At 32.6% G+C, this 7,443-nt stretch overlaps 1 non-coding gene across 1 annotated transcript; it reads right to left on the bottom strand.

Moving 5' to 3' along the window:
* Positions 1 to 3,150: 3,150 nt before the first annotated feature.
* Positions 3,151 to 3,257, bottom strand: LOC141503667 (U6 spliceosomal RNA). The gene has a single exon (XR_012473005.1). It is a non-coding gene; the product is annotated as a U6 spliceosomal RNA (small nuclear RNA).
* Positions 3,258 to 7,443: the final 4,186 nt, after the last annotated feature.

Raw genomic sequence — 7,443 nt, 5'->3', positions numbered from 1 at the left:
CTAATTCATATGTACCTATATGTAAGTAGGGTCTAACCCAAATAATATCTCATAATAATTTTTGAAAATCATTCAGGGTATGCACACATTCTGTTTTTAATGTTATTTATCTTGTTTTTTTCCTACTATAGTTCCAAGATATTCATATGGAGAATTAATCTGTAATATTTCAGGTGCAATGATCAAACCCATATTTTCCAAGTGAACTGTGGTTTCTGTCAATATTTGTTTCAGAATGATTTCATCAAAAAATGCAAAAAAATTCATCCATATAATGTATTAAATATTCTTCTTTATATGTTAGTCTAATTGATTCAAAGCATTGGAAATATGTTTGACATATAGTAGAAACCTTCTCTATGCCTTGTGGTAAAACTTTTCAGTGATATCTTTTATAGAGTTCTCTGAGATTTACACTGGGTAGAGAGAATGCAAAAAAATTGATTATGCTTTTCATATAAGGGAATACTATAAAATCTTTTAAATTTATTACCCATAATTCAGTTTTTGGAATTATAGAAGGGGTTGGTAAACTTGGTTGTAAAGTCCCCATCATTTTCATTCTATTATTTACCTCTCTTAAAACTATCAGCAGTGATGTTCGTACCTTTTTTCATACTCTCTTCCATGTTTAGAACCAGTAGTGTTATTTCTGGATCAATGGGTATGCACATTTTTGTTGCTCTTTGCTCATAATGCCAAATTGATCTCCAGAAAGACTGGATGAGTTCACAGCTTCACCAACAATGTAGTAGTGTCCCAGATTTCCCACATTCCTTGCAACATTAATTATTATCTTTTCTGGTCATACTGGTCAGTCTGAGAGGTGTGAGGTGGTACCTCAGACATTCTTTAATTTGCAATTCTATAAATAGTGATTAAGAGCAATTTTTCATATGACTATGGATTTCTTTGATATCCTCCTATGTAAATTGCCTTTTGCATATCCTTTGACCATATGCCAATTGGGGAATGGCTTTTTTTTTTTAATAAACTTGACTCAGTTCTCTGTATATTTTAGAAATGAATATTTTTTTCTTAGGTTTTTGCAAGGCAGATGGGGTTAAGTGGCTTGCTCAAGGCCACACAGCTACGTAATTATTAAGTGTCTGAGACTGGATTTGAAACCAGGTACTCCTGATTGCAGGGTCAGTGCTTTATCCACTGTGCCACCTAGCTGTCCCAGAAACGAATCTTTTGATCTTGGTTTCAGTGGTTTTGTTTGTGCAAAAGCTTTTTAATTAAATATAATCAAAATTGTCTAATTTGTTTTTAATGATTTTTCCATTACTTCCTTGGTACTAAACTGCTTCCCTTTCTGTAGATCTGACAGGAAAACTATTCATTGATTTTTCTCATTTATAATATTTTTTATATCTAAATCCTATGTGTATTTTGATTTTCTCTTCAAATGGGTTGTGAGGTATTTGTCTACTCCAAGTTTCTGCCAAGGTAACATCCAAGTTTCTCAACTGTATTTTTATTTTATCAAAGATTCAAATTATATCCCAATAGCTGGACTCTTTGTATTTTTCAAACGAGATTTCTATAATCATTTCCTGATATTGCACCTAGTCTATTCCAGTCATCCACCACTCTATTTCTTAGCCAGTAATTTTTTAGGTGATATCTTGGACTTCTATAGGTATACCATCATGTCTTCTGCAAAAAGTGAGAGTTTTGTCTCTTCCTTACCAATTCTAATTTATTCTATTTCTTTGTCTTCTCTTATTGCTGGATCTAACATTTCTAGTATGATATTTAATATTAGTGGTGATAATGAGCATACTTCTATCATGCCTGATCTCATTGGGAATGACTCTAGATTATCCCCATTACATATAATGCTTGTTGATCATTTCAGATTGATACTGCTTACTATTCTAAGGAATCCATTTATTCCTATGCTATCTATTATTTTTTGCAGGAATGGGTGCTGTATTTTTTTTTCAAAAGATTTTTCAGTATCTGCTGATATAATCATATGATTTCTGTTAGATTTGTTATTGATACAATAGATTATAGTAACAGTTTTCCTAATATTGAACCAAGCCTAAATTCCTGTGATGAATCCTACTTCGTCATAATGTATTATCCTAATGACAACTTCTTGTCAGTGTTTTGTTAAGATTTTATTTATGATTTTTGTATCTATAGTCATCAGGGAGATAGGTCTGTAATTTTCTTTCTCTGTTTTAACTCTTCCTGGTTTAAGCATCAACACCATATTGGTGTTATAGAAACACTGGTAAAGTTCCATCTTCACCTATTTTTCCAAAGAGTTTATAAGGAATTGAAAACCAATTGTTCTTTAAATGTTTGATAGAATTCACTGGTGAATTTATCTGGCCCTGGAGACTTTTTTCTTAGGGAGGTCAATAATCGCTTTTTGAATTTCTTTTTCTTTGAGAGGGTTATTTAGGTATTTAATTTCCTCTTCCTTTAAGCTGGACAGCTTAATTTCTGTAAATATTCATCCATTTCTCTTAGATTATCAAATATATTGGCATAGAGTTGGGCAAAATAATTCTGAATTATTACTTTAATTTCCTTCTCAGTGGTGGTGAGCTCACCGTTTTTATTTATGATAGTGGCAATTTGGTTTTCTTCTTTCATTTTTTAATCAAATTTACCAGAGGTTTATCAGTTTTATTAGATTTTTTCATAGAAGCAATTTTGGTTTTATTTATTGATTCAATATTTTCCTTGTTTTTGATTTTATTAATTTCTCCTTTACTTTCTAGAATTTCTAATTTTAGTATTTAAGAGTTTTTAGTTTATTTTTTCTTTTATTTTTAGTTGTATATTTATTTCATTTACTTCTTTCTCTAATTTATGTATGAAGGCATTTAAATATATAATATTTCCCCTGACAGCCATCTTGAGTGTATCCTATAGGATTTGGTATGTTTTTTTCATTATTGACATTATTTAAGATGAAATAATTAATTCTTTCTATAATTTATTGTTTGATCCACTTATTCTTTAAAATGAGGTTATTTAGCTTCCAGTTAGTTTTGGATCTATATCTCTCTGGAGCAATATCGGCTGTGATATTTATTGCATTATGATCTGTGAAAGATGTATTCCCCATTTCTTCCTTTCTGGAACTGATTATTCGGATTTCGTGCCCTATTACATAGTCAGTTTAAAAATATGGAATGCTTCACAATTTTGAGTGTCATCATTTTCCAGGAGTCATGCTAATTTTCTCTGTATCTATCCATTTTTAGTATATGTGCTGCTGAAGCAAACACCCAGCCCACATTGTTCAAGAATAAAAATATCCATCCTCTCCAGGCCAAGGGAGAAGGACTCAAAAAAGGTCACAGAAACCCCAGAAAAAAAGCAACCAGCACCCCCTACTGCCTGGCCCACTTTGAGTTACTAAGCCATGTGAGCAAAGCCTCTATCACCCTTGCCCCTTGCTTGATAGTGTACTTAAAGTTTCTAAATCCAATGACCAAAGCCTCTAGCACCCCTTATCGGCCTGCCCACTTAGAGCTACTAAACCCAGTAAGCAAAGGCTAGGGATTTTAACACCAAACCTCTGTGAACCGTCTCCTTAGCCAACATAAGAACTTTGGAAAATGAAGAAAGACCAGCAAGAAGGGGTGTCTATAGCAAACTAAATAGAATTCAAAGACCCTAACTCAGAGAGATCTAGAACTTTTAAGGAGAATATGATTTGGTCTCCCATCCACAAAGACTTCCTTGAAAAGATCAGGAATGAGTTCAAAAACCAAATGGAAAATTTGGGAAAAGAAGTCTAATGGAAAATTAACACCTTTATGCAAGAAAACAAATCCTTGGAAAATACAATTGGAAAAATGCAAAAGGAAAATAATTTTGTGAAACTTCAATTAGTCAAATGCATAAAGAAAATAATTATCTCCAAACTTCAATTGAACAAATGGCAAACTCTTTCAAAAATAGAGTTAACCACTTGGAAAAGGAGTTGCAGAAGTTAAAAGAAAAAATTTTTCTCTAAAAAATACGAATGGTGTCTATAGAAACTAATGATATCATGAGAAAACAAGAATCTGTTAAACAAAACAAAAAATAAAAAAAAATAGAAGAAAATATAAAATGCTTCATTGGCCAAACCACTGATCTTGATAATAAATCCTAAGAATCTTTGGGCTCCATGAAAATGTTCAAGGGAAAAAAAATCCTGGACTTAATATTACAAGAATTAGTAATGGAAAATTGCCCTGTCATCATGGAAGCAGACAGCAAAATCATTATTGAAAGAATACATCAATCCCCTCCAGAAAGAGATCCCAAAATGAAAATACCAAGGAATGTTGTTACCAAATTCCACTACTATCAGATAAAAAAGAAAATCCTGCAAACAGCCAGAATGAAGAAATTTAGATACCATGGATTTAGAAACCAGGACCTGGCTGCATCAGCATTAAAGGATCAAAGAGCCTGGAATGCAAAATTCCAGAGTCAGGGAGCTTGGAATGCAGCCAAGAATTCACTGGTCAGTAAAAATGAGCCTTCTCTTCCAGGCAAAATGATGGACATTTACTGAAATAGGAGACTTTAAACTTTTCCCAATGAAAAGACCAGAACTAAATAGAAAATTTGAACTTAAAGCAGGAGACTCATGAAACACATGAAAAGGTTTTTTAAAAAAGGGTAAAGCAAAAAAGAAAAAAAACTCTATCCAATAAGATAAATTTGGAAATGTCCCTACCTTGGATAAAGACTCTCATAATTCTGAAGAATTTGAATAGAATATAGTTATCCAGAACACTCATAACTTAAACATGTCTTTGATAGAATGATTTAAAAATAAAACCTCCTTAAAAAAGTGGAACAGTAAAGAGAGGGGAGGATGGAGAAGACTGAATGGGATAAATCACATTGAATAAAGAGTTACAAAGGACCTATTGCTATAGAGGGGAAGAAAGTCGGAGCTGAGAAACACCTGAATCTTACTATCACCAGATATGGCTTAAAGTTAATATACACACACTTGTTAAGTTAAGAAACTTATCTTACATTTCAAGTATTAAAAGGGGAAAGGGGGAAAAGAGGAACTAAAAGAAAGAAGGGAAGGAAGGAAGAAGGGGCAAAGAGAATGGGGATAGAAAGGGGAGGGGGTTGAATATGAGGGAGCAAACACACTGAAGGAGGTGGTATTCAGAAACAAAATACAGGGGAATATAGCTAATGTGAAAAAGAGGAAATACAAACGGAAGGAAGATAGCATGGAGGGCAATAAAGTGTTAGTAATTATATCTTTGAATATGAATGGGTTGAACTCTCCTATAAAACCTTACCAAATAGCAGAGTGGATTAAAAACCAGAATCCTAAAATATGCTGCTTATAAGAAACTCTTTTGAAGCAGAGAGATACATATAGAGTACAGGTAAAACGATGGAGCAAAATATATTTTGCTTCAGCTGAAGTGAAAAAAAGCAAGGGTAGCAATCCTTATGTCAGACAAAGCAGCTGTAAAAATATATCTCATTAAAAGAGATAAGAAAAGAAACTATATCCTCCTAAAATATACCATAGATAATGAAGCTATTTCAATGCTAAATATTTATACAGCAAATGGTATAGCATCAAAATTCTTAGAGAAGAATTTGAATGAGTTGCAGGAAGACAAAGATAGCAAAAGACTACTGGTGTGTCATCTCAAACTATAGCTCTCAGATGATGTAGATAAATCTAACCATAAATTAAAGAAGAAGGAACTTTAGGAGGTAAATAGATTGTTAGAACACCTAGGTATGATAGATCCTTGGAGAAAATTGAATGGGGATAGAAAGGAATATACTTTTCTTTTTCTGCAGTACATGGCATTTACACAAAAGTTGTCCATGTACTAGGGCCTAAAACCTCATAATCAAATGCAGAAATGCAGAAATATTAAATACATCGTTCTCAGATCATAATGCAATAATAGACCCGAGATAGAAAGAGCTAAAACCAATTGAATAATAAATAACCTCATTTTAAAGAATAGATGGCTCAAACAAAAAAAATATAGACAGAATTAATTATTTCATCCTAGCTAATGACAATAATGGAACAACCTATCAAAATTTATGGGATACAGCCAAGGCCATTGTCAGGGGATATGTTACATCTTTAAATGTTTACATGAATAAATTAGAGAAAGAGGAAATCAATGAGCTAAACTTACAACTAAAAAAATTAGAGAAAGAACAAATTTAAAAACTCCCAATTAAATATTAATCTAGAAATTAAAAATATTAATGGAGAAAATAATAAAATCTAAAGCAAGAAAACTATTGAATTAATAAATAATACCAATAATTGGTTCTATGAAATAAACAATAACATTGATAAAATTCTGATTAATTTGATTTTTTTTAATCACAAAAACAGGAAAATTCCAAAGGCTATTGGATTCCTCTATGTGTCCTTTTTTTCTAACTGTTCCTTAACTAATTCTTTTAGAGCAATTAATTGGTCTTTTGAGAGGGGCCACTGTTCAACTCACAGTTTCTTTTGTTTTTGTTTTCTTAACTCTTTATCCTCTTTTTATTACATCTTCAACAGTGGACCCTATGGGGGAAAAAAAAAAAAACAAACTTCTCTTCCTCGTTGGCAATCTTCACCTGCATAGCTTCCAAAATATCTCTTCCCCATAAACTAATGTGTAGTGGATCTGATATATATGGTTTAAAAATACCTTGATTCCCATCATTTCCCCAATGTTGATAATTTGAATTTACAGCTGTTATTTGTACCTACCCATTATTGTTGGAACCTGATGAATGCCCTAATTTTTTGACCAATGTTTTGTTGATATAATTGATCAATTGACTCCTGTATCTATAAGACCCAGAAACTTTTCTCTTCTATTTTCATTTACATCATTACCTTTTTTCCTTTATTTCTTTACCCCCAACAAACCCTAGTACTTCTGAATCTTTTAGCTGGCCTAATTTTCCCTCCTATTTCCCCTTCCCTATAAGGCAATAGAAGAAATTTGTCTATTTTCTCTCCTTTTTGCATTTCATATTTAGTAATATTTGGGCCCAAATGTACCTTAACTTGAATCTCCTCTAAAAAATTCTCATCAGTTACTCCCAGGAGATCTAATAACCCAGCAGTGGACATGCTACTATGTCCAATTGTTCCTTGCAATAAAGGACCAGAGAACCCTAGGTAGGTGTACACAGAATGCCCATCATATCATTTAAAGTAAAACAACATGCTGCAGGTAAACCTCATACATAGCTCCATTTTCTGGCATGCTTTAAATCCGATACTTTCAACCTTGATGTTGGAACAGGAGTTCTCTTGGGAATTGTCCTTGGTGGAATCATAGACAGGGTTTCCTGCATTTTTGAAGGACTGGGCCCTTCTACTAGTTTCCTGAAATCTGGTTTCCCTATTTGTCTGTTTTTGACCTGTATTCAGATGCCCAATGTTTGCCTTTATTTCATTTA

Source organism: Macrotis lagotis, chromosome X (assembly GCF_037893015.1).
Source record: "Macrotis lagotis isolate mMagLag1 chromosome X, bilby.v1.9.chrom.fasta, whole genome shotgun sequence".
In the NCBI taxonomy this organism is placed as follows: Eukaryota; Metazoa; Chordata; class Mammalia; order Peramelemorphia; family Peramelidae; genus Macrotis; species Macrotis lagotis.
The sequence above is the reverse complement of the archived record's forward strand: the minus strand, read 5'-3'. Positions and strand labels throughout refer to the sequence as shown.